We start from the raw sequence: 27,620 nt of genomic DNA, 5'->3' as shown, positions 1-27,620 counted from the left end.
AAGGGGTTTTGGCAAATACAGCTGGATGCGTCCAGTCGAAAGTTGTGTACATTTAACACCCCGTTCGGTCGCTACTGTTACAACCGGATGCCCTTTGGCATCATCTCCGCCTCGGAAGTCTTCCACCGCATAATGGAGCAAATGATGGAGGGCATCGAGGGGGTGCGAGTGTACGTCGATGATATTATTATCTGGTTCACAACTCCTCAGGAGCACATCAATCGCCTCAAGCGAGTGTTCCACAGGATCCACGAGCATGGCCTCCGACTCAATAGAGCCAAATGCTCGTTCGGTCAAGCAGAAGTAAAGTTCCTGGGCGACCATATTTCGCAGTTCGGTGTGCGGCTAGATGCAGACAAGGTGTCGGCGATCAACGCCATGAAGACCCCGGAGGACAAGAAGGCGGTCCTCCGCTTCCTAGGGATGGTCAATTTCCTTGGGAAGTTTATCCCCAACCTTGTATCACACACCACAGCTCTCCGCAATCTTGTCAAAAGACTACTGACTTGAAAATGAAATGAAATGAAAATGAAAATCGCTTATTGTCACAAGTAGGCTTTAAATGAAGTTACTGTGAAAAGCCCCTCGTCGCCACATTCCAGCGCCTGTTCGGGTGGCTGTTACGGGAATTGAACCGTGCTGCTGGCCTGCCTTGGTCTGCTTTCAAAGCCAGCGATTTAGCCCTGTGCTAAACAGCCCCTTCCAGTGGCTCCCCGTTCATGAGCAAGAGTGGCGTGAGCTCAGGGCAAAACTCACCAAGGCCACGGTACTGGCATTTTTCGACTCCGCCAAGGAGACGAAGATCTCCACCGACGCGAGCCAGGCTGGCATTGGGGCAGTACTCCTCCAGCGGGACGAATCCTCCTCCCAGGCCCCAGTCGCATATGTCTCGAGAGCCATGATGCCTACTGAGCAACAATACGCTCAGATTGAAAAAGAATGCCTGGGCCTCCTCACAGGGATTGACAAATGTCATGATTATGTGTATGGACTCCCCAAATTCACGGTCGAGACAGACCACATGCCATTGGTTCACATCATCCAAAAAGACCTCAATGATATGACCCCACGTCTACAACATAACCTCCTCAAACTCCGCCGCTACGATTTCGGGCAAAGAGCTCATTGTGGCCGATCCATCACCATGCCATGTGAGCAGTCGGACTTTGTCTGTCAGGTGAAGTTTTGTGCATCCAACTTTCCGGCCACTGATGAACGGGTCGTGCAAATTCGTCAGGAGACGGCCAGGGATCCTTTACTCCAGTGGGTAATGCGACATCTCACGGATGGTTGGCAAAAGGGCAGTGCCCCCAGTTTTATAATATAAAGGATGATCTAGCGGTAGTGGACGGCATATTAATGAAGCTGGACAGGATAGTAATCCCACAGAGCATGCGAGAGCTGGTCCTCGGCCAAATCCACAAGGGTCACCTGGGGGTCGAAAAGTGTCGCCATCGAGCCCGAGAGGCAGTATATTGGCCAGGCATCAGTCAGGATATCGCCAACACGGTCCTCAATTGCCCAACGTGTCAAAGGTTCCAGCCGGCTCAACCCAAAGAGACTCTACAGCCGCATGAACTGGTGTCCTCCCCATGGTCCAAAATTGGTATTGCCCTCTTTCATGCAAAGGGCCGAGACTATGTCCTCCTCGTGGACCACTTTTCCAACTACCCCGAGGTGGTTAGACTGACTGACCTCACATCAGCAACGGCCATCAAGGCATGCAAAGAGACTTTTGCCCGTCATGGCATTCCACTTACAGTTATGACTGAAAATGGCCCTTGTTTCTTCAGCCAGGAGTGGATGGATTTTGGCCGGCGGTACAATTTTACACACGTCACTTCAAGCCCCCACTACCCCCAGTTGAATGGGAAGGCTGAAAAGGGGGTCCACATTGCACAACAGTCTTTTAACAAAGCTGCTGACTTGGGTTTGGATTTTAACCTGACGCTGTTAGCCTACCGGGCGACTCCTTTGTCCGCTGGCCTGTCCCCAGCACAGCTGCTAATGAACCGCACACTACGGACGACGGTGCCGGCTATCCACATACCGGACCTTCACAATTTTCCGGTCCTGCAGAGGATGCAACAGTCTTGGGATCAATGCAAGTCGGCGTACGACGTCCATGCCACAGATCCCCCTGCTCTGACTCCTGCTGACCGAGTTTGTGTTCAGCTACCTGGCGGTGGCTGGTCTGCCACAGCTGTGGTGGTTAAGCAAGTGGCCCCGAGATCGTTCCTCATTCGCATGCATGATGGCTCCTTTCTTCGGCGTAATAGGTGGGCACTGCGGCTACTTCCACGCCCTCCACCTGAACGTGATGTCCCGCCTCGCATGCTGGTTCCTCAGGACGCACCTTTCCATGAGGCCACCGATCTGACAGTTCTCTTACCAACCTCTACATTGGAGGCAGTTCCGCCCGTTCAAGTGCAGGCGGCCCCTGACCCACCCTTGAGGCGGTCAACCAGAACTCGTCGCCCGCCACAGAGACTGAATTTATAGACTGAATGTTGCATTACCTTGTGATCCGTTTACACATCTGTACATATTGTTTCTTCCTAATTTGTTATCTGCCCTCTATCTGCACTAGACACTTTCCCATGTGAATATGTTAACATACTTTGTATATAGTCAGGCTCCTGTACACACACACACTCTCTAGTTACTGACCTACACACATTTTGTAATAAGCAAAAAAAAAAAAGGGGGGGGGGGAGATGTCATAATATACACACAGGTATATGATGGTGCACAGACAGGCAGTGATTGACACACAGGATGACCAGTGAACACACAGAACACAGCAGCCAATCACCAGACAGGACACGACCACTATAAAGCCAGAGGGCACTAGTTTTCCCGCTCTCTTGGGATCCAGCCTCTGAGACAGTCAGAGCCCATGAGCAGCAACTAGAACATACACCATGTGGTAGTAAGATAGTCTGGTCAGGTTAGCCTCAGGTCTCCAGTCAAGTCAGCATAGTGTCAACCCACAGGTAAAGTATGTATGATAGTTAAGAGTTCAATAAAATTGAGTTGCATTTCTTCAAGTGTTGGAAGCCTTTCTCTCTCACTGCTGCAGTAAACACAGTCCTCACAGACCCGGTATACCCAACATATCAGCACTCACCTCAGTCTTGCCGTGAGCATGTCCTCGGAGCTGTGTTCCAGCCCCTGGATGTTCAGATATTGGCTGCTGCTTGTGTGATGTTGCCTCCCGCAGTGCTCAAGCACATTGTCCATGCATCAAGGCCTGAATGGGATGCTAGGCAATGACTCCCACATGCTACATGGCCTGCCTATCCACGGAAATCCACTTGGCTGTGTGAAGTGCTGATTGCGAATTCCCTATTATCAATAGCTTTCAGCGGCGCAGCCAAAGGCCTCGGCAGTTGGTGGGGGTTATGGGCGGTCAGTGGGGCAAATGGGCAGGGGCTAGGGCTTCCCTGGAATGGCCACATGATCTTGGGGTTGGCATGTTATTGCCCACCCCAGTGCTGCCCCCCTCCCCCTCTTCCCATGCCAGCCCAACCCTCAGGAGATCCCCCCCCCCCCCGGAGGATAGCCGAGGATCCCCCACATCCCGCCGAACACTAGGGCGGCAAGCCCAGCGCCCCTGGGCTCTTTGCCTATGAGTAAAAATGGCTACTCACCTCGGCTCCCTGCAGAAGCCCTTCTGTCAGATTCACGTTTATAAAAAGGAGTACAAATCTGCACCAGCGTGACTACTTGCTCGGCAGACCAATGAATCACGGGAGGCTGTTGGATATGGGGTCACTCCCGTTGATTTTATGGAAATACCCGTCTTAAGTGGTAATAATTGGTTTCTTGCCACGCAGTGGCGGGATCCTGATTTTGCCCAGGGGAGCGGGCTGCTTGCATCGCAAACTTTTTGGCACCTGGCGCGGTTCTCGTTTTTTGGCCTCTCTCGCTATTCACCGGTCTTGTTTCGCTTGATAGAGAGCGCAACGAGGTCGGAGAATCAACTCCTATATTAATTTAGCACCTTTCATAGTCTCAAACCATTTTAAAGCATTTTCAGTCTGTAAAGTACCTTTGAAATGTAGTTACTGTGGTGACGTTGGGAAATGCAGCAACCAATTTCCACACATTCCCGTCCCACAAACAGCCTTGAATATATGACCAGATAACTTGATTTATTGATGTTGATTAAGGAACCAATATTGGGAGGACATTCGGAAAACCATCCTGCTGTTCTTTGAATGATCCATGGGACATTTTATGTCCACTTGAGAGGAGAGGTGGAGCCACAGTTTAATCTTCCATCAAAAGAGTAGTGTCTCCATCACTACTGGACTGAAGGATCAGCCTACATTATTTACTGATGTTTCTGGACTGGGGATCAAACTCATAACCTTCTAACAAGAGTATTTATTACCACTTAGCCTGTTCTGATTTGTTAATGCGTCTAACACAGTGCTCTGTTGTCACAAATTATGCATTTGCGTATCTTGGGACATCACAGGCTTCAGTGTACCCCAACAGCAATACACAAATCTCATCCTGGAAAAATATCTTCCTGATTATGATTCTTCCCTGCTAAGTAATAACACCATTTCGTCTGGTGATGCATACTGTCTTATTGTATGAAACCGGCCTTGTTTTCTCCATTATGATCCCAGGGACCCTATCCCGGCCCCGGGTCATTGTCCCTGTGGAGTTTGCACATTCTCACCGTGTCTGCGTGTGTCTTACCCCCATAACCCAAAAATGTGCAGGTAGGTGCATTGGCCACGCTAAAGTGCCCCTTAATTGGTGAAAAAAAAAATTGGATTCTCTAAATGTATTTTAAAAAATGATCCCAGGGACCCAGTTGGGACCATCTCTAAAGTTGCTCACATAAACCTGATCGCCTGTTTCAAATGTTCTTTCTGTTCCAGTAAAGTTGTAATAATTTTTCAGCTTCTCTTGTTGGGAGTCCACCCTCCCCGCCAGTTTTGTGAATAGTTGGCTTAGTCTCGTACGAAGCCGCCATGCCATAAACAGTTGCGTTGGGGAAATTCCTGTTTTTGTGAGGAGTGGACCTATATGTGGTAATATGCATGTGCACATCAATGTATATAGTTATCTTTCAATGTGTATAGTTATCGATTTGACTTACGACCAACGGGTGGCGATGGATACCCACCATGTCCCTTGAGAGATCCGGCAGTTGGTAGTAAATCGTATGAGAGGACAGAAGTAGCTCCAGGAGAATTAACGGAATTCAATTGCTAATTACCATTTGTATTATAGTTTAATGGATATCTTTCCATGTGATCATCTTGTGAATAAATTATCTTACTAGTCAAAGAACTAGATGTTCTGCGTAGATCTTTACCATGGCCATAACACAGAATATAACACTATAGTTGACTAAAAATCATGCCAAATTGGCCTCCATGGATGCCATAGGTTGTTTCTTCAAGACAGTTTGAAAGGTTTGCACTGCCCATTCTGCCAGCCCATTTGACAACAAATGATAAGAATCTGTCCTGATGTGTCTGATGCCTTTGGATATCATGAAGTTTTGGAATTGACCACAGGTGAAAGCAGTTCCGCTATCAGAAACCAGGACTTTTGGTATTCCATGCATGTAGAAACTCTGTCGTAATTTCTCGATTGTAGCATGGGAAATAGTGTAGATCATGAGGTGTATCTCTAATCATTTGGAGTGCACATCTACCAGGATCAAAAACATGGAAACATAAAAGGAGGGAGATTTTGATTCTCCTGGCATAGATCGCACTGTCTCACCAAGTCCGTGATATCCGAGTGGGGGCCGGGCCACCAGACTGAGCTCTTGGTGAACAATTTCATTTTTGACACTTCAGGGTGGCCATTATGTAGTTCCATTAGTATCAGACACCACCTTGGGCGAGGGACAACTATGGGTCCCCCAGGGAATGATACGGTATTCAACACTGAGCTCGTCTTTCTTAGCCAGATAGCGTTACATTTCTTCTGAGGGCTGTCCTCGGAATCCACCACTCAGGATCATGTATTTTAGTTTGGACAGAGCTGGATCTTTTCGCGTCCAGGCCTTAATTTGTCTTGTAGACACCGGCAAAATCTCGAAAAGCATTTTCGTGACCTCTTCCAATGCTGGTAAAAGCCAGGCTTGAGGGCAACTGGAATTGACTCAATACATTGTCGTTAGCTATTTGGCATCTGGGGCAGTGCTCTAAAAAGTATTCACAAACTGCAAGCGACAGGGCCCAATGCTGTACCCGGGCGGAGGCAATAGGAGGAATTGCCTTATCCCCTTTAAAAAGTCCCAATAAGCGCATGTGGTTGGTTAATGTAGATGTATTGGTGGACCTTCTTTTACACCAACACAACTGTTAAACCCTCTTTCTCAATTTGAGAATGCCTCCACTCGGCACCCAAAAGAGTCCTGGATGTGTTTGCGATAGGCCTTTCCATTCCATCTTTCCAGCAGGTTGAAATTACCGCCCCGATCCCGTAAGGGGAAGCATCACATGTCCAAACTAGTTCCTTTTTAGGGCCAAAATGGGCCAATAAGTTGGGTGACAGCAATTGTTATTGAACTTTATGACAAGCCTCCACCCGTCTTTGGTGCTTCCATGGTAGGATATGCAAGGAGGTCAGTAAGGAGGCCAAATTCAGGATAGATTTTCCATAACAATTGACTAATTCCAGGAAGGATTTAACTCTGTGGTATCTTTTGGAGTTGGTGCTTCCGTGTCCTCCACAGGATGGAGGTCTGTTTTACCCATCCGATAGCCAAAGCAGGTCACTTTATTTGCTTGCTTCACATTTTTGCTTCTTCAGGTACACCCCAGATCTCAAGAATTTCTGCAAGATGTCCTTTAGGTTCACAAGATGCTCTCGTACTGAAGCCCGCATGACCAAGCCATCATCTAAGTACACTGCTATTCTAGGCAACCATTACAGTATGTTCTCCATGATCTGTTGGAACGTGGCGCACACTGATAAGATCCCAAAGGGCAAATAAGTGTCTGCACATAGGCCCTTGTGCATGTGATTGTAACATACTTCCGGGAACATTTATCTAATTCAAGTTGAAGATAGCTGTGGCTCATATCCAACTTCGCGAATGCCTGGCCACCTGCTAACTTTTTGTGCAGGTCTTCGATTTGAGGCATGGGTTTCTATTTATCTTGGAAACCCAATTGACTGTTAGCTTATAATCTCCACAGAGGTGGGCAGATTTGTCTGGTTTAAGGATAGGGATGACTGGCACGGCCTACTCTACAAACTGTATGGGCCTAATTATGCCTGGGTCTTCCAGGCACCTTAGTAAGGTCTCCACCTTTTCCAATAGGGAGTGTAGAACTAGTCTCTAAAATATTCAGGCGTAGCATCAGGATTGACATAAACCTTGGCTTTCGCTCCTTTTTATTCCCAAGTCCTGCCAGGAAAATCTCAAAGCATTTGCTGTTGACTTCATATAGTCCTCCCACACCCTGCCTGAAGATCTCCAACCTGCTCAGCCTGATCTGTTGGAGACAATCTCTCCCCATTAGACTTGGTCTTTGTCGCCACACAGCAATGAGTGGAAGCCGGCTGATTGCTGCCTGTAAGTCACTGGGGTCATTGTGGTACCTTTCTTCACAATGTTTCCCCCATGTAGGAGGCTAGCCTGGCCGTCGTGTCTTCTGTGCTCAAAAGTTGAATAGCAGTGTGGGGGCGATCATGTGCTGGACTGTCCGGTCCCCCAGCCACATGTTTATCAGTGCCGCACAATCATTGACAGCGGGATTCTATCTCCCTGCCTCTTGTCAATGGGATTTCCGTTGAAGTCACCCCACGCCACTCAGAAACCTGTGGGAGGGGATGCATTGCCAGCGGGAAAAGAGAATCCCAACAGCCTTAAAATTCTAGCCCATATGTTTGCTCCCTGACAACAGAGACCGCAGCTGTCATGTCCACCTCCATTTTCAATGCATGACCGCTTAACAGCAGTTCCACCATTATTGGGGTGACCTCGGTTGTACTGATGCAGTTGTGCATTGTCCCTGATTCTGGAACTGGGTATACCTGCATAGTGCGGGCTTGTACTGGCCTGGACTTCTTCTCTGAACAGCATGAATTTTGCCTATTTTTTAAAAAATGTATTTTATTCCAAACATGTATAAGCAAAAGAGCAACTTACACAAAAACACACTCCAGAAACTCACAGTCTACAGTTTGTACAATTGTCCCCCTTTTTAACCCCTCCCCTCTCATTCCTCCCCCCCCCCCCCCCCCTCCGCCAATCCCCTCCACATCGACAAACAGTTCTTTCAAATATTGCCATGAACAACCATGTCTCAAAGCCTTCCACTGACGCCCTCAACTCAAATTTAGATTTTCCTACCGGAGAAAATCCTATAAGTTTCCCAGCCAGGCTGCCACCACCGGCAGCGTACCCGACCTCCAATTTAGCTAGATCATTCACCCGGCAATTAGAGAGGCGAAGGCTACAACATCAGCTCCCTCCCCCTCCAGCAGATCCGTAATTTCCGATACCCCAAAGAACACCACCATTGGGTCCAGCCTGACATCCACCCCCATAATCTTAGATAGCGTCCCAAACACCGCTTCCCAGTATCTCTCCAACTTCTCGCAACCCCAGAACATGTACTCATGATTCGCCGAGTCTCGCCCACACTTCTCGCACTCAACGGCCACCCCTTGGAAGAACCCACTCATCCTCACCTTGGTCATATGCATCCTATTCACCACCTTGAACTGAATCAAGCTCATCCTCGTACAAGAGGAGGTTGAATTCACCCTACACAATGCCTCGCATCACAGTCCCAGGTTTATTTCCCCCCCCGCCAGCTCCTCCTCCCATTTGTTTTTGATGCTCACCCCCAACCACCTATATGTATCCCCAATCCTGCCCTCTCCCAACTCATCCGGGAGCAGCAGTTGCTCCAAGAAGGTGTACTCCGGCAACCTGAGATACATCCTCCACTTGTACTTTCAGCGGGAACGGTGCGCAAGTGATTTCTGGGAGGTAAGTGTATCCTTTAAAAACTCTTACCTTCACAGGAGCAGGCCAGTCGATTTCAGCGGGAGCAGTGCGCAAGTGATTTCAGGGAGGTAAGTGTATCCTTTTTTAAAAAAGCACTTCTTTTCTGTTTTATTTTTTTTCGACCCGCGGACTTCTGGGAAGACCCCCCCCCAACCAATAAATTCTGGTGGAGAGGAAACCCGAGACACTACACGTGTAGTGTCTCCCACCCACCCTCCTCCTCTAACCTAATAATAAGACCCACTGGTGTGAGGTAAGTGCCATATTATATTATTATTATATTATATTATTAGCATTGTGCAGGTCAAGGTTCGGAGGTGGAGGATCAGTCTCTGTCAGGGAGAGAACCTGAGAACATCTAAGACACTCAGAAGGTAAGACGGTAAGTAAGTGATTTTTACTCATTTTTACTTTTATACCTTTTTCAAATTGTGTGTGTCGGGGGAAACTGAAGTGACATCACAGAAAAGCTGTGACCTGAGTGGCTGGTTGGGAATCTACACTAAATTAAAAAAATTAAGCATTGGTAACTAATTAAACATAATTACTTAATTATAATTTAGAGGGGTATCTAAGCCAGAGATCGGAGAGTACTATATTTAGCTTTCGCATTTCTATTAGAAATCTAGTGCTAGGAAACAGATAGTTAGCAGTAACTTTGAAATTTAAAAAAAACTATATTAAATTTTTTATTTTTATTTTTTTAAATTTAAATTTAAATTTTAATTAATTGACGCAATGTCAGTTAGAGGGGTGCAGTGCTCTGACTGTGAGATGTGGCAGGTCCGGGAGGCTTCCAGCGTCCCGGATGGCTTCATCTGCAGAAAGTGCACCCAACTGGAGCTCCTCACAGACCGCAATGTTCAGTTGGAGGAGCAATTGGATGCACTTAGGAGCATACAGGTGGCGGAAAGCGTCATAGATCGCAGTTATGTAAATGTGGTCACACCCAAGGTGCAGGCAGAGGAATGGGTGACCACCAGAAAGGGCAGGCAGTCAGTGCAGGAATCCCCTGTGGTTGTCCCCCCTCTCGAACAGGTATACCCCTTTGGATACTGTCGGGGGGGGATAGCCTATCAGGGGAAAACAGCAGCAGCCAGAGCAGTGGCACCACGGCTGGCTCTGATGTTCAGAAGGGAGGGTCAAAGCGCAGAAGAGCAATAGTAATAGGGGACTCTATAGTCAGGGGCACAGATAGGCGCTTCTGTGGACGTGAAAGAGACTCCAGGATGGTATGTTGCCTCCCTGGTGCCAGGGTCCAGGATGTCTCCGAACGGGTAGAGGGCATCCTGAAGGGGGAGGGCAAACAGGCAGAGGTCGTTGCACATATTGCTACTAACGACATAGGCAGGAAGGGGCATGAGGTCCTGCAGCAGGAGTTCAGGGAGCTAGGCAGAAAGTTAAAAGACAGGACCTCTAGGGTTGTAATCTCGGGATTACTCCCTGTGCCACGTGCCAGTGAGGCTAGAAATAGGAAGATAGAGCCGCTAAACACGTGGCTAAACAGCTGGTGTAGGAGGGAGGGTTTCCGTTATCTGGACCACTGGGAGCTCTTCCGGGGCAGGTGTGACCTATATAAGAAGGACGGGTTGCATCTAAACCGGAGAGGCATAAATATCCTGGCCGCGAGATTTGCTAGTGTCACACGGGAGTGTTTAAACTAGTATGGCAGGGGGGTGGGCATGGGAGCAATAGGTCAGAAGGTGAGAGCATTGAGGGAGAACTAGGGAATAGGGACAGTGGGACTCTGAGGCAGAGCAGACAGGGAGAAGTTGCTGAACACAGTGGGTCTGGTGGCCTGAAGTGCATATGTTTTAATGCAAGTATTACGGGTAAGGCAGATGAACTTAGAGCGTGGATTAGTGCTTGGAACTATGATGTTGTTGCCATTACAGAGACCTGGTTGAGGGAAGGGCAGGATTGGCAGCTAAACGTTCCAGGATTTAGATGTTTCAGGCGGGATAGAGGGGGATGTAAGAGGGGAGGCGGAGTTGCGCTACTGGTTCGGGAGAATATCATAGCTGTACTGCAGGAGGACACCTCAGAGGGCAGTGAGGCTATATGGGTAGAGATCAGGAATAAAAAGGGTGCAGTCACAATGTTGCGGGTTTACTACAGGCCTCCCAACAGCCAGCTGGAGATAGAGGAGCAGATAGGTAGACAGATTTTGGAAAAGAGTAAAAACAACAGGGTTGTGGTGATGGGAGACTTCAACTTCCCCAATATTGACTGGGACTCACTTAGTGCCAGGGGCTTAGACGGGGCGGAGTTTGTAAGGAGAATCCAGGAGGGCTTCTTAAAACAATATGTAGACAGTCCAACTAGGGAAGGGGCGGTACTGGACCTGGTATTGGGGAATGAGCCCGGCCAGGTGGTAGATGTTTCAGTAAGGGAGCATTTCGGTAACAGTGACCACAATTCAGTAAGTTTTAAAGTACTGGTGGACAAGGATAAGAGTGGTCCGAGGATGAATGTGCTAAATTGGGGGAAGGCTAATTATAACAATATTAGGCGGGAACTGAAGAACCTAGATTGGAGGCGGATGTTTGAGGGCAAATCAACATCTGACATGTGGGAGGCTTTCAAGTGTCAGTTGAAAGGAATTCAGGACCGGCATGTTCCTGTGAGGAAGAAGGATAAATACGGCAATTTTCAGGAACCTTGGATGACGAGAAATATTGTAGGCCTCGTCAAAAAGAAAAAGGAGGCATTTGTCAGGGCTAAAAGGCTGGGAACAGACGAAGCCTGCGTGGAATATAAGGAAAGTAGGAAGGAACTTAAGCAAGGAGTCAGGAGGGCTAGAAGGGGTCACGGAAAGTCATTGGCAAATAGGGTTAAGGAAAATCCCAAGGCTTTTTACACATACATAAAAAGCAAGAGGGTAGCCAGGGAAAGGGTTGGCCCACTGAAGGATAGGCAAGGGGCAAGGGAATCTATGTGTGGAGCCAGAGGAAATGGGCGAGGTACTAAATGAATACTTTGCATCAGTATTCACCAAAGAGAAGAAATTGGTAGATGTTGTGTCTGGAGAAGGGTGTGTAGATAGCCTGGGTCACATTGATGGGTGTCTTAAAAAATATTAAGGTAGATAAGTCCCCAGGACCTGATGGGATCTACCCCAGAATACTGAAGGAGGCTGGAGAGGAAATTGCTGAGGCCTTGACAGAAATCTTTGGATCCTCACTGTCTTCAGGGGATGTCCCAGAGGACTGGAGAATAGCCAATGTTGTTCCTCTGTTTAAGAAGGGTAGCAAGGATAATCCAGGGAACTACAGGCCGGTGAGCCTTACTTCACTGGTAGGGAAATTACTGGAGAGAATTCTTTGAGACAGGATCTACTCCCATTTGGAAGTAAATGGACGTATTAGTGAGAGGCAGCATGGTTTTGTGAAGGGGAGGTCGTGTCTCACTAACTTGATAGAGTTTTCCGAGGCGGTCACTAAGATGATTGATGCAGGTAGGGCAGTGGATGTTGTCTATATGGACTTCAGTAAGGCCTTTGACAAGGTCCCTCATGGTAGACTAGTACAAAAGGTGAAGTCACACGGGATCAGGGGTGAGCTGGCAAGGTGGATACAGAACTGGCTAGGTCATAGAAGGCAGAGAGTAGCAATGGAAGGATGCTTTTCTAATTGGAGGGCTGTGACCAGTGGTGTTCCACAGGGATCAGTGCTGGGACCTTTGCTCTTTGTAGTATATATAAATGATTTGGAGGAAAATGTAACTGGTCTGATTAGTAAGTTTGCAGACGACACAAAGGTTGGTGGAATTGTGGATAGCGATGAGGACTGTCAGAGGATACAGCAGGATTTAGATTGTTTGGAGACTTGAGCGGAGAGATGGCAGATGGAGTTTAATCTGGACAAATGTGAGGTAATGCATTTTGGAAGGTCTAATGCAGGTAGGGAATATACAGTGAATGGTAGAACCCTCAAGAGTATTGAAAGTCAAAGAGATCTAGGAGTACAGGTCCACAGGTCATTGAAAGGGGCAACACAGGTGGAGAAGGTAGTCAAGAAGGCACACGGCATGCTTGCCTTCATTGGCCGGAGCATTGAGTATAAGAATTGGCAAGTCATGTTGCAGCTGTATAGAACCTTAGTTAGGCCACACTTGGAGTATAGTGTCCAATTCTGGTCGCCACACTACCAGAAGGATGTGGAGGCTTTAGAGAGGGTGCAGAAGAGATTTACCAGAATGTTGCCTGGTATGGAGGGCATTAGCTCTGAGGAGCGGTTGAATAAACTCGGTTTGTTCTCACTGGAACGAAGGAGGTTGAGGGGAGACCTGATAGAGGTCTACAAAATTATGAGGGGCATAGACAGAGTGGATAGTCAGAGGCTTTTCCCCAGGGTAGAGGGGTCAATTACCAGGGGGCATAGGTTTAAGGTGAGAGGGGCAAGGTTTAGAGTAGATGTACGAGGCAAGTTTTTTATGCAGAGGGTAGTGGGTGCCTGGAACTCGCTACCGGAGGAGGTGGTGGAAGCAGGGACGATAGTGACATTTAAGGGGCATCTTGACAAATACATGAATAGGATGAGAATAGAGGGTTTCGGACCCAGGAAGTGTAGAAGATTGTAGTTTAGTCGGGCAGCATGGTCGGCACGGGCTTGGAGGGCCGAAGGGCCTGTTCCTGTGCTGTACATTTCTTTGTTCTTGTTCTTTGTTCCGCGCAAAGTCCCTCACTTGCATATATCTAAATTCACTCCCCTCGGCAGCTCAAACCTCTCCCACAACTCCTCCAGACCTGCAAACTGCCCTTTCAAGTACAAGTTCCTCGCCCTCACCAGCCCCGCCTCCCTCCACTACCCATACATCCCATCCACATCCCCCAGCTTAAACCTGTGGTTCCCGCACAGGGGTGTCAACACCGACATCCCCTCCAACTTAGAGTGTCTCCGCAGCTGATTCAACACTCTAACCATCGACTGTACCACTGGGCTCCCCGTATACGTCCACGTAGTTAGCGGCAGCGGGGCCGTCACCACAGCCCGCAGATTGGAACCCCTACTAACTCCTCCTCCATCCTGATCCACTCCGCCCCATCCCCCCCACGATCGCCTCACCTTCTCCACATTCGCTGCCCAATAGTAGTGCAGCAGGTTCGGAAGCGCCAATCCCCCTTTCTACCTCTGCCTCAGTAGCAGGGTGGTCTTTAATCTCGGCACCTTCCCCGTCCATACTATCTCTGAGATCACTGCCTCCAATTTTTCTTCGGGAGAAAAATCGGGAGGGTCTGGCAAACAAACAGGAACTTTGGCAGCACATTCATCTTTACCACCTGCACCCTCCCTGCCAGTGTCAGGTGTCGTGTATCCCATCTTTTAAAATCCCCCCTTATCCCCTGCACCAATGTTGTCAAATTCCACCTGTGCATCATAACTCATTCCCTCCTCACCTGAATCCCCAAACACCCAAACCTTTCCCTAGTTACCTTGAATGCAACACCCCAAGTTGACCCCCTGCCACATTCACTGGAAACACGTCACTCTTCCTGACATTTAACCTATACCCAACGAGAGCCCCAAACCTCTCCAATATTCCCATGATTCTACCCATACTCTCCAGGTGTCCAAAACAAACAACAAGTCATCCACGTACAATAACACCCTGTGCTGCTCCTCCTAACAATCTCCTGCCACTTGCAGAGGCACGGTGGCACAATGGTTAGCACTGCTGCCTCACAGCTCCAGGGTCCCAGGTTCAATTTCAGCCTCGGGTGACTGTCAGTGTGGGGATTGCAATTCTTCCCGTGTCTACATGGGTTTCCTCCCACAGTCCAAAGATGTGCAGGTTAGGTGGATTGGCCATGATTAATTGCCAGTAGTTTACAAAAGGTTAGATGGGGTTACTGGGTTAGGGGACTAGGGTGGAGGTACGTAGGGTGCTCGTCCCAAGGGCTGGTGCAGACCCGATGGGCTGAATGGCCTCCTTTTGCACTGTAAATTCTATGATTCTCTGACTCCACTGACCCCCTAAGGGCCACTGGCATGGGCTCAATCGCCAGCACGAACAACAACGATAACAGCGGACACCCTTGTCTTTTTCCCCTGTGCAGTCCAAAACTCGGTGAACTCATCTCCTTTGTATGTAAATTTGCCACCAGAGCTACATATATCAGACCACCCATGCCACAAACATCAGGCCAAACCCAAACCTAGCCAAGATCTCAAATAAATACCTCCACTCCACCCGATCAAAAGCCTTCTCTGCATCCATGGAAGCCATGATGTGGAGATGCCGGCGTTGGACTGGGGTGAACACAGTAAGAAATCTTACAACACCAGGTTAAAGTCCAACAGGTTTGTTTCAAATCACACAGGTGAATCCTCCGAAAGCTAGTGATTTGAAACAAACCTGTTGGACTTTAACCTGGTGTTGTAAGACTTCTTACTGTGCATCCATGGAGACAGTAACCTCTGGCACCTGCCCCACTGACGGAGTCATAACCGCATTTAACAGCCTCCTGATGTTGCTGGAGAGCTGCCTGCCCTTTACAAAACCCGTTTGGTGCTCCCTCACCACCCCTGGCACACATCTCTCCATCCTCTCTACCACTAACTTAGCCAACACTTTCATGTCAGTATTCAACAACAAAATGAGCCTTTGCGACCCACTCTCAAACGGATCCATCCCCTTCATCGGGATTAGTGTGGTCGATGCCTGTCTCTGGCAACTCCTCCTTCTTCAAACATCCTCACTAAACATCCCTGACAAAGGTGGTGCCTATAATGATATGTAGACTGACATGAAACTAAGGGGTTAATCAGAACACCTGGCTGTGGCACGACCACTAGAAGGCACTACACAACTCATTATAAAACCCTCACTCCTGGCAGGGACTGTAGGATTAGCAGCAGAATAGTTTAGATCTCAGGCTGGGTCATCACATGTGGCCTAGATCCCAGTTGTACAGTTAGTCATTATCACTGAGTTACTTGAGTTAGATCAGCAGAGTGTCGAACTCATTTATCTCGGTGTTGTTACTGAATAAATCCTATCAACTTACTTCAAGGTCTGGAGTGTCTTTCAACGTCGTCTATTGTCAGTAGCAGCTTATGTTAATCAAACAGCATAACATAACATGGTACCGTTAGTGGCTGTCGTATCTACTTAGGTGAATTCAGTAAGTCTAGGGAAACAATCAAGACAGCTATTCGACAACAGAAGCATCCGGAACGACCCTGTCGAATCCAGGCACGATGGACAAACCACAAACTCCTCATCTTCTCAGGACCAACAGTAACCTTAGTGTTAACTGGTGCTTGTTTAAACAAAAATTCCAACTGTATGTTGAGGCATCTGATTTAACAAACGCGACCGATGCTCAGAAAATAGCTCTCTTATTGACTACTGCTAGTGATCACTCAGTGATCACAGCAGACACACACACACTGATGGACATGCAGTGGGACCAATCAGCATACACAACACCGCAGCTAATCACCAGTGAGAGCACACGCACTATAAAGACTGGGGGCAGGAGAGTTCCCGCTCATTTTAGTAGCAGCCAGCCCGGAGCACTGAGCTCACAGCCTGCAACACAGACATTCACCATGTGCTGAGTGCATCACCTGGTTAGGACTAGGCAAGGGTCAACAGTTAAAGCTGGTATTGCATTTACCCACAGTTCAAGTATGTTAATATAGTTAACCTTATAATAAAATAGAGTTGCACCACTTCCAGTGTTGGTGACCTGTTTGTGATCCAGAACACCCAACACATCATGGTACCAAGGAGTGGTTGCATACTAGCACTTCTGAGACCCACCTGCAACTAATCAGCATTCCGGCATCCTGCAGTATGGAGAACATCAACCCGCCGCCGCCGCTTCGCATCGCCGGCACCTCAGCGTACAGTGACAACCAGCAACGATACCCAGGCAAGATGTTCAAGATCCGGGTTCCGCAGCAGCTCCAGTGCCACGTCGATCTCCGCAAAAACTGGCGGGCATTCCGGCAAAAGTTTGAAATCTTCCTGCTGGCAGCCGAACTAGAAGACCTGGCCGATCCTGAAAAAACAGAGCTTCTCACCATCGCCAGTGCCAGAGCAGAAGAAATCTTTTTTTTAAAATTCAAGTTCTCCAAGGGGCAAAACAGGAGCGACTTCCAGGTAGTCCTGCACAAAGTCGGCAAATACTGTGAGGAAAACACACTCCAACCGGCAAGGAAAGGTAAGAGAAGCACCAGTACTCACCTCGAGGCCGAAATCGCGGAGCAGAGAACGATTTTGGTCGGCAGCCAACTTTCTAAAGGGACTGCACTTGCGCAGTTGCGCGACGCCGCACATGCGCAATCACGAAAACGGCCATCAGTAAAGTAACCGTGATCTGCGCATGTGCAAACGCCTCCTATGTGCTACGTCACGCACGTCATGATGTCAGAGGCCCCGGACCACGCCCATTTAAAGGGGAAACGTCCCAAATCAAAGAAAAAATCTTTTAAAGCTGTAAAACAACCTTCCTTCAGCTGGAATGACAGCACAATGCCTCAAATTGAATCAGGAAATGAAATAAACCTCCGAAGAAATGAAATGAAATGAAATGAAAATCGCTTATTGTCACAAGTAGGCTTCAAATGAAGTTACTGTGAAACCCTGCAACAAGCAGTTACCTACCCCCAAACGGAGTCCGATTCCGACTTCCCCAGACCAGTGAAACCGAGGACCCGAGGGAGCCTCTTTGAGTCGCTGTTATAACAGCGAACAGGCTGTCCCTGAATCAAAACCACCAGCCGCTGTCGGTGCACAGCATTGATCCAGACGACGAGTGGTGTGCCACCCTGACGGTCAACCGATCCCAGATACGATTCCGCCTGGACACTGGTGCTTCCGCTAATCTCCTAGCATGGTCAGCCTTTCAGACCCTTGGGGTTAACTAACCATTCTTCCGTCGATCTGCCAACTAGTGGACTACAATGACAACGTCATTCCTGCTACCGATTCATGCCAACTCGAAGTGACACACAACTTGCGAAAAGCCATCCTTCCCTTCGAGATCGTGGGCTCCTCGAAGGTCTCTCTGCTAGGCGCACAGGCGTGCAAACTCCTAAACCTCATTCAACGAGTACACTCTCTCTCTCTCCAGAGGACATGTCTGCCTTCCAGGATGCAGACTTCAGGGCGCAACTCAATGCCATCATCGACCAGCACCGCGAGGTTTTCGAAGGCATGGGCACGCTTCCATACACTTACAAAATCCTACTCAAACAAGACGCCACGCCTGTGGTTCATGCACCTCGCAGAGTCCCAGCACCCCTCAAGGACCGCCTCAAACAGCAGCTGCAGGACCTCCAGGACCAAGGAGTGCTCTCCAGAATGACGGAAACAACCGACTGGGTCAGTTCCATGGTGTGCGTAAAGAAGCCGTCCGGCGAGCTCCAGATCTGCATTGACCCAAAGGATCTGAATCGCAACATAATGAGGGAGCATTACCCTATCCCCAAGCGCGAGGAGATCACGTGCGAGATGGCTCGGGCCAACACCTTCACCAAACTTGACGCCTCGAAAGGATTCTGGCATATTCAACTAGACAGGTCCAGCAGAAAGCTGTGTACCTTTAATACCCCGTTTGGCAGATACTGCTACAGCAGGATGTTGTTTGGGATTATATCGGCATCAGAACTATTCCACCAGATCATGGAGCAAATGATGGACGGCATTGAGGGTGTGCGCGTCTATGTTGACGACATAATCATTTGGTCCACCACCCCGCAGGAGCTCATCAGTCGCCTCCAGCATGTTTTCAAACGGATACGGGACCAAGGCCTTCGCCTCAACAGAGCCAAATGTTCCTTCAGCCAGACGGAACTCAAGTTCCTAGGGGACCACATCTCCCGGTTGGGTGTGCGGCCGGATGCGGACAAGGTGGCAGCCATCACAGCCATGCAGAAGCCAGCGGATAAGAAGGCGGTCCTCCGATTTTTGGGCATGGTCACCTTCCTGGGGAAGTTCATCCCCAACCTCGCCTCCCATACCACAGCTCTCCGGAACCTGGTCAGGAAGACGACAGACTTCCAATGGCTTCCCACCCACGAGCACGAATGGGAGGAGCTTAAGACCAAGCTTACCATGGCCCCGGTATTGGCATTTTTTGATCCCACGAAGGAAACAAAAATTTCAATGGATGCCAGCCAATCTGGCATTGGGGCGGTGCTCCTGCAACGCGATGAGACCTCATCATGGGCCCCCGTTGCATATGCGTCACGTGCCATGACCCCCACGGAACAGCGCTATGCGCAGATTGAAAAGGGGTGCCTGGGCCTGTTGACTGGGGTCGACAAATTTCATGATTACGTGTAGGGCCTCCCCCAATTCACTGTCGAGACTGACCATCGCCCGCTGGTCAACATTATACAAAAAGACCTGAATGATATGACCCCTCTCCTCCAGCACATTCTGCTTAAACTCCGGCGGTACGATTTCCAACTCCTATACACCCCAGGCAAGGACCTGATCATAGCCGACGCTCTGTCCAGGGCAGTCAACACCCCGTGTGACCCAGAGGGGTTCGTCTGCCAGGTTGACGCTCATGTGGCCTTCAAGGCCTCCAATCTGCCGGCCACGGATGAACGCCTTATCCACATTCGCCGCGTGACTGCGGCTGACCCCTTACTACAGCGTGCCATGCGCCACATGACGGACGGGTGGCTCAAGGGCCAATGCCCACAGTTCTACAATATCAGAGGCGATCTGGCAGTAGTCGATGGTGTCCTCCTGAAGCTGGACCGCATTGTGATCCCGCACAGCATGCGCCAGCTCGTTTTGGAACAGCTACACGAGGGCCATCTTGGCGTGGAGAAGTGCCGACGGAGGGCCCGAGAGGCTGTGTACTGGCCTGGCATCAATGAGGACATCGCCAACACAGTGCTCAACTGCCCCACCTGTCAGCGGTTCCAGCCGGCCCAACCACGTGAGACCTTACAGCCCCATGAGTTGGTCACGTCCCCTTGGTCTAAGGTAGGCGTTGACCTGTTCCATGCGCTGGGCAGGGACTATGTTCTGATTGTAGACTATTTTTCGAACTACCCGGAGGTCGTATGCCTGCACGACATCACATCATCGGCGGTCATCCGTGCCTGCAAGACCTTTGCTCGTCACGGCATCCCACTCACTGTGATGTCGGACAATGGCCCCTGCTTCGCGAGCCAGGAATGGTCCAACTTTGCCAGCAGGTACAACTCTGTGCATGTGACATCCAGTCCCCTGCACTCCCAATCCAATGGCAAAGCGGAAAAGGGTGTCCACATCGTCAAACGGCTCCTCTGCAAGGCTGCCAATGCAGGATCCGTCTTCTACCTCACCTTGCTGGCCTATCGTTCGGCCCCACTCTCCACGGGCCTGTCGCCAGCCCAGCTGCTCATGAGTCGTACCCTCAGGACCACAGTGCCGTCCATTCACGTGCCAGACCTCAACCACGTTCCGGTTCTTCAGCGGATGCAACAGTCTCGTGCACAACACAAGGCAGCGCATGACGCTCGGGGGACTGATCTCGCTGCTCTGGCGCCGGAATGCAACGTCCGCATCCATCTTCTGGAGGGTGGCTGGTCTGCAACTGCTGTGGTTCTTCGGCAGGTGTCTCCCCGCTCATTCCTGGTTCGTCTGCCAGATGGTTCCATTCGCCGCCGCAATCGGCATGCCCTTCGTCTCGTTCCACGCTCGCTACATGATCCTCCACCGGTGCCACGCCCTCCTGTGTCCCCAATCTGGACTATGTGGAGATTCCGAATATTCTGCATCCTCCTCACTCTGCCGTGGCCCAGCCCGTTCCTCAGCCGGTGGCTCCTGACACACCCTTGAGGCGGTCAACCAGAATTCGCCGCCCACCTCAGAGACTTGACTTATGAGTTTTACAATGTTGGACTCTTTGATCTGTTCTGTTATCCTGTTTCATCGTTCCAGTAGTTTGTATATAATGTTCATTTTGTTGTTGGTGTGACACCCTATTTCTCTGCACCAGGCACCTTCCTGTGTAAATAGATTAGCCTCATGTACATAGTCATGTAACTAACACGCACACACATAGTCAGGTACATTCACTACATGATATTTATTGTCACGCAGGCACATATTCTTTATATAAAAGGGGGATGTCATAATATATACCAGTATATTATGGTGCAGACACACACACACACACTGATGGACATGCAGTGGGACCAATCAGCATACACAACACCAGTTGCTAATCACCAGTGACAGCACATGCACTATAAAGACAGGGGACGGGAGAGTTCCCGCTCATTCTAGTAGCAGCCAGCTCGGAGCTCAGAGCTCACAGCCTGCAACACAGACATTCACTATGTGCTGAGTGCATTATCTGGTTAGGACTAGGCAAGGGTCAATAGTTCAAGCTGGTATTGCATTTACCCACAGTTCAAGTATGTTAATATAGTTAACCCTATAATAAAATAGTGTTGCACCACTTCCAGTGTTGGTGACCTGTTTGTGATCCAGAACACACAACACATCAATCACGTGTTAGAGATCCACAACTCGTTTAACTATACAGATGGGCAGGACAAAACTATGTATAAAACCATCCTTAAAAAATTTGATAGCCATTGTGATGTCGAGGAAAATGAAATCTTTAAGCACTACATTTTTAAGAAAAGGATGCAAGGAACAGATGAATCCCTGAACAGTTTTTTCACTAACCTCAGACTGCTAGCCCAATCTTGTAACTTTGGTGCAATAACTGACTTGATGATCGGAGACCAGATAGTTTTGGGAATCCACTCTGATCCCCTCAGAGAGCAACTACTAAATTTCAAACACATGACTTTAGAAATTGCCATAGAAACGGGCACGGTGCATGAACACTCAGAAAATCACTACCTATAGTATAACAGGCTGAACATAGTGAAAAAACCTCCCTCGAGGTTGAGTGTGTCCAGGCCATCTCCCAATTGCAGCACCCCCATGTTTCTGACGAAGCCACCTTGCACGCCCAAATTCGGGCCCTGCACATGCGCAGTTCAAAAAAAAGTATGAAATTCCCGCAAACCGCTCTGCGCAGGCGCACCATGAGCAAAGATACAAAACGGCCGACAACCACATCGCACATGCACGAAGACACACGGAATGTCATGACGGCGACGCGATGATGTGCACAAATTGTGGAACCGCCTACTTTAGAAATAAATGCCCTGCAACCGGCAAACACTGTTTCAACTGCGGGAAACTTAATCATTATGCTGCCCAATGCAGATCTGCACCTCAATTCAGAAATCAAAGACCGCTCTTAAAGCAGAGTCGCATCAGAAGTGTGCAATTTCAAACGGATGAGTCTGATCAAAGTAGTGCAACTGATCCAGATGAGGAATACCTGGATAAACCATTCCAAGTGGGAATCATGAGCAAGTTTGAAACCTCCACACAGAACACTTCGAAAGTGAAATCAATCCATGCCATTGACGCTGAAGCTGAATGGAACACAGTGTTAACTGTAAACAACTGCCCCATTAAGTTCAAACTGGACATAGGTGCCTCCGCTAACCTAATCTCGAAGCTCGACTTTACAAAGATCAAGAACGCTCCCAAAATCCTTCCAACTGCCTGTCAACTCCAGGACTACAATGGCAACGCAATCTCCTCACTGGGGTCATGCCATTTAGCTGTATCCAGCAAAGACAGGGAAGCGAGCCTGAGGTTTGAGATTTTTCAACCTGACAAGTCATCGCTGTTAGGTGTGCAAGCCTGCAAGCAACTGAACCTCATTTGCAGAGTCCACACTATACATAGAACATACAGTGCAGAAGGAGGCCATTCAGCCCATCGAGTCTGCACTGACCCACTTAAGCCCTCACTTCCACCCTATCCCCAGAACCCAATAACCCCTCCTAACCTTTTTGGACACAAAGGTCAATTTATCATGGCCAATCCACCTAACCTGCACGTCTTTGGACTGTGTGAGGAAACCGGAGCACCCGGAGGAAACCCACGTAGACACGGGGAGAACGTGCAGACTCCGCACAGACAGTGGCCCAGTGGGGAATCGAACCTGGGACCCTGGCGCTGTGAAGTCACAGTGCTAGCCACGTGTGCTGTCCATGACGTCTTCTCATCACACTCTCCAGACCAGCATTGATGGAATACTGGAACAATACCCAGATGTCTTCAGCGGCCTGGGCACTCTTCCATATCAATATCAGATTCTGCTACGTGCTGATGCAAAACCAGTGGTTCACCCACCCAGAAGAGTGCCCGCTCCCCTGAGGGAACGGCTAAAATCAGAACTTGCGAGTCTTCAGAAGAAAGGCATCATCTCCAGAGTCACTGAACCAACTGACTGGGTCAGTTCGATGGTGTGTGTCAAAAAGCCCTCGGGGAACTTAAGAATCTGCATCGATCCCAAGGATCTCAACAAAAACATCATGAGGGAACACTACCCCATCCCGAAAAGAGAAGTGATCACAAGCGAAATGGCACACGCACGTTTCTTTACCAAGCTAGATGCATCCCAAGGATTCTGGCAAATCCAACCAGAAGAATCCAGCAGAAAGCTCTGCACCTTCAACACACCTTTCGGCAGATTCTGCTACAATCGAATGCCATTTGGGATCACCTCGGCATCTGAAATCTTCCACCGCATCATGGAACAGATGATGGAAGGGATAGACGGAGTTTGTGTCTATGTGGATGATGTTATCACCTGGTCCTCGGCTCCAGAGGAACATGTGTCGCGACTGAAGAGGGTATTCAGACGCATACACAAGCATGGCCTCAAGTTAAACAGATCCAAATGCAGCTTTGGAATGTCCACGCTTCAGTTCCTGGGCGACCAGCTATCGGAACACGGTTTATGCCCCAACAAGGACAGGATAAAGGCCATTGAAGCGATAAAGGTCGCCGAGGACAAGAAAGCGGTACTTCGCTTCCTTGGAATGAAGAATGTTTCAGGCAAATTTATTCTAAATTTGGCCACACACACCACATCTCTAAGACAACTGATTAAGAAGTCCACCTCTTTCGAATGGAAGACAGAACATCAGAACGAGTGGTTGGAGTTGAAGGCAAAGCTCACCACTGCGCCCATTTTAACGTTCTATGACTCCGATCGTGAAACCAAGATTTCGACTGACACCAGTCAGGATGGCATTGGAGCATTGTTGCTGCAGAAAGATAACACATCGTCATGGGTCCCAATACCATATGCATCATGTGCAATGACACCAACAGAGACTCGGTACGCTCAAATTGAAAAGGAATGTCTAGGCCTTCTCACCGGTATTTTGAAATTTCATGATTACGTCTACGGCCTACCAACATTCACCATTGAAACGGACCACAGACCTCTGGTACACATCATACACAGAAGAACCTCAATGACATGACTTCTCGGCTACAGAGAATTCTACTTAAACTTAGAAGGTAGGACTTCAATCTTATATACACGCCTGGCAAGGATCTCATCATTGCCGACGCGTTGTCTCGCTCAGTCACTACACCAAGTGAACCATTAGTGATGACCCGACAAATTGAAGCCCAGGTACAAATGTACGCAACCTTCGTGCAACGGACGAAAAGATAATTCTCATCAGTGCAGAGACGGGCGCAGATCCCTTGCTGCAACCAGTAATTCACAACCTAAACCATGGATGGCCGAAAGGGCATTGCCCGCAATTCTACAACATCAAAGATGACCTGAGAATGATCAACGGTATACTGCTGAGAATGGACCGAATAGTGATTCCGCTGCGTCTCAGGCCCATGGTGCTTCATCAGATCAACGAGGGCCACCTGGGCATAGAAAAATGCAGACGAAGGGCTCAACAAGCCGTCTACTGGCCTGGCATCAATCAGGACATTACGGACATGGTTTTGAGCTGTGAGACTTGCCAGAAGTTCCAACCAGCACAGTGTAAAGAGACTCTGCAACCACATAACGTGGAAACCTCTCCGTTGTCCAAGGTAGGCATTGACCTCTTCCACTCCAATGGTCGTGACTATGTACTACTCTTGGACTACTATTCGAACTTCCTTGAAGTACTGAAGCTGTCTGACCTCACCTCACAAACCATGATCAAAGCGTTCAAAGAGACCTTCTCTCATCATGGCATCCCAAACACGGTCATGACCGACAATGGACCATGCTTTCACAGTCAAGAATGGACCGCGTTTGCAAAGTGCTACAATTTCAAACACGTCACCTCTAGTCCGCACTACCCGCAGTCCAACGGCAAGGTGGATAAGGGGCTGCACATAGTCAAACAGCGCCTCAACAAAGCCTTGGATGCTGCATCTGACATTCATCTAGCACTACTCTCGTATCGTGCTGCTCCCTTAGCATCTGGCATGTCACCGCCGCAACTGCTGATGAACAGGGACCTGCGAACAACACTTTCGGCCCTTCAACTGCTTAATCCAGATCTCCTACCGATGATACACAAGATGTGATGACTCCGTGATGGTCAGAAGCATCACTATGACAAACATGCAACTGATCTGGACATGCTATCTCCAGCAGACACCGTCAGAATCAGAATACCTGATGGTGGCTGGTCTGTTCCAGCTGTTGTTATTTGACAAACTGCACCCAGATCCTACGTGATGCAAACAGCTGATGGTACCATCGTTCGCAGAAATTGAAGGGCACTTCAGAAAATACGGCCTCCACTGATCACCCCTTCACTACCGTTTGTTGAGGCAATCCCACACGACATCCTGACCGACGTTTCCACTGGTCGTAACACACACACACAACGATCAAGCCACCGACGTCTCCGCCGCCACCTCTCAGGAGGTCATCAAGGACGAGGCGGAAGCCTCAAAGACTGAACCTGTGAACATTTTCCCTTCCCTGTTTGCTCTGTATATAACAAAATTGTTCATATCATATCATTATATCTAGCTTTGTCACACAATTTCCCTAGTACCACACCTGTAATGTAAAAAACAAAAAGGGGAGATGTAATAATATGTAGACTGACATGAAACTAAGGTGTGGAGATGCCGGCGTTGGACTGGGGTGAGCACAGTACGAAGTTTTACAACACCAGGTTAAAGTCCAACAGGTTTGTTTCGATGTCACTAGCTTTCGGAGCGCCCCACATGCTGTCAGCAAGATCACTTTCTGTTTAGAGTACCCAACTCGTTTTTTCCAATAACGGGCAATTTAGCATGGCCCATCCACCTAGCCTGCACATCTTTGGGTTGTGGGGGCGAAACCCACGCAAACACGGGGAGACTGTGCAAACTCCACATGGACAGTGACCCAGAGCCGGGATTGAACCTGGGACCTCGGCGTCGTGAGACAGCAGTGGTAACCACTGCGCCACCGTGGTGCCCTACTTTCTCCCTCAGTATTATTCGCTTGGAAGAAGTAACACATGCACTCGGTGTATTGGCCTAGTCTTCTCCGCTTATATCATATGGTTCAAGTTTACCGAAGAGAGGCATTTTCTTTTACTTAACGGAGAAGCCGGCAGCTCTCGACAATGAAGGTTGTTTGGAGAAACAAACCTGCTTTCTCTTTGTCGCTAATATAGAAATCTCACCAAGACCAGTCCTCCGATACGAAGCCCTTTTATTCACAGAATGGTAAGGACCTCTCACACAAGTCCAAGCCTGCGGATCCACGGAATACCGGCCCGGGATGAAGCAGCAGGTTTTAAACTCCTGCTGCTCATTTCCTATTGGGCGAGCTGCTCGCCTGCTCAATAGGGAAGTTTGTACTCCACGATGCCCACAGGCAGAACTGTTGATGATCCCCGTGTCCTTCGTGGTCACCATAACAGATAGGCTTTATTTGGGACAGTGAGAGATTTTGCTGGATAAGGGAATGAGATATAGTGCCAGGGTAGCTGTATTGAGTTAAGATACAGATTAACCATGATGTTATTTAATGGCTTGAGGGACTGCCTGGGCTATTCCTGTCCCTATGTTCTTAAAATAAGTGCATTAAATGTCTGTAATACAAGATTTGTGATTTGGAATGGTGGCTCAGGTGTAATAAATCACATGAGAGCTTCAAAAAGTGGTTGATTTATGAAACTTCTGTTCTCTGTTATGTGTCATCTTCAGATGACATTTTAAAGGAAATACTGCCACCAACAATTCATAAAAATGCACTGGTGACCACTCCTGTCACTGACTAGTGTGGACTGCACAATTCACTCAGCTGATGTACAATGAAGCTGCTGAATTTCAGTTGATTATGTTGGCAAGATCCTGTGGTATTGCTGGCAATTTTGATAGGCAGGTTAGAATACTTTTGTCCTTTTTGCATGGAATTTTCATATATACTTGGTACTCAACTGAATGAAGTAAGGGATCTATGAGCACCAGGACAATGACATTATTCAAAGGAAATATGATAAAATAAACCAGCAGTGATTAATGAATGAATGAAATGAAAATCGCTTATTGTCACAAGTAGGCTTCAAATGAAGTTACTGTGAAAAGCCCCTAGTCGCCACATTCCAGCGCCTGTTCGGGGAGGCTGTTACGGGAATTGAACCGTGCTGCTGGCCTGCCTCGGTCTGCTTTCAAAGCCAGCGATTTAGCCCGGTGCTGAACAGCCCCAGTTGTGTGTAATCTGTTGTGTGCAAGAGAACATGATCCCAATGCTAAGTAAAATGTTTTTAGACCATCAGCTCACATTTTTCCCAATATT

General features: G+C 48.7%; 1 protein-coding gene across 1 annotated transcript in view; it reads right to left on the bottom strand.

The window, feature by feature from the left end:
• Positions 1-27,620, bottom strand: part of cntnap2a (contactin associated protein 2a) — a 2,812,093-nt gene that overhangs the window by 1,761,925 nt on the left and 1,022,548 nt on the right. The window lies entirely within an intron of this gene.

Source organism: Scyliorhinus torazame, chromosome 6 (genome assembly GCF_047496885.1).
Source record: "Scyliorhinus torazame isolate Kashiwa2021f chromosome 6, sScyTor2.1, whole genome shotgun sequence".
NCBI classification, from domain to species: domain Eukaryota; kingdom Metazoa; phylum Chordata; class Chondrichthyes; order Carcharhiniformes; family Scyliorhinidae; genus Scyliorhinus; species Scyliorhinus torazame.
Note: the sequence above shows the minus strand (reverse complement) of the source record. Positions and strands in the feature narration are given on the sequence as shown.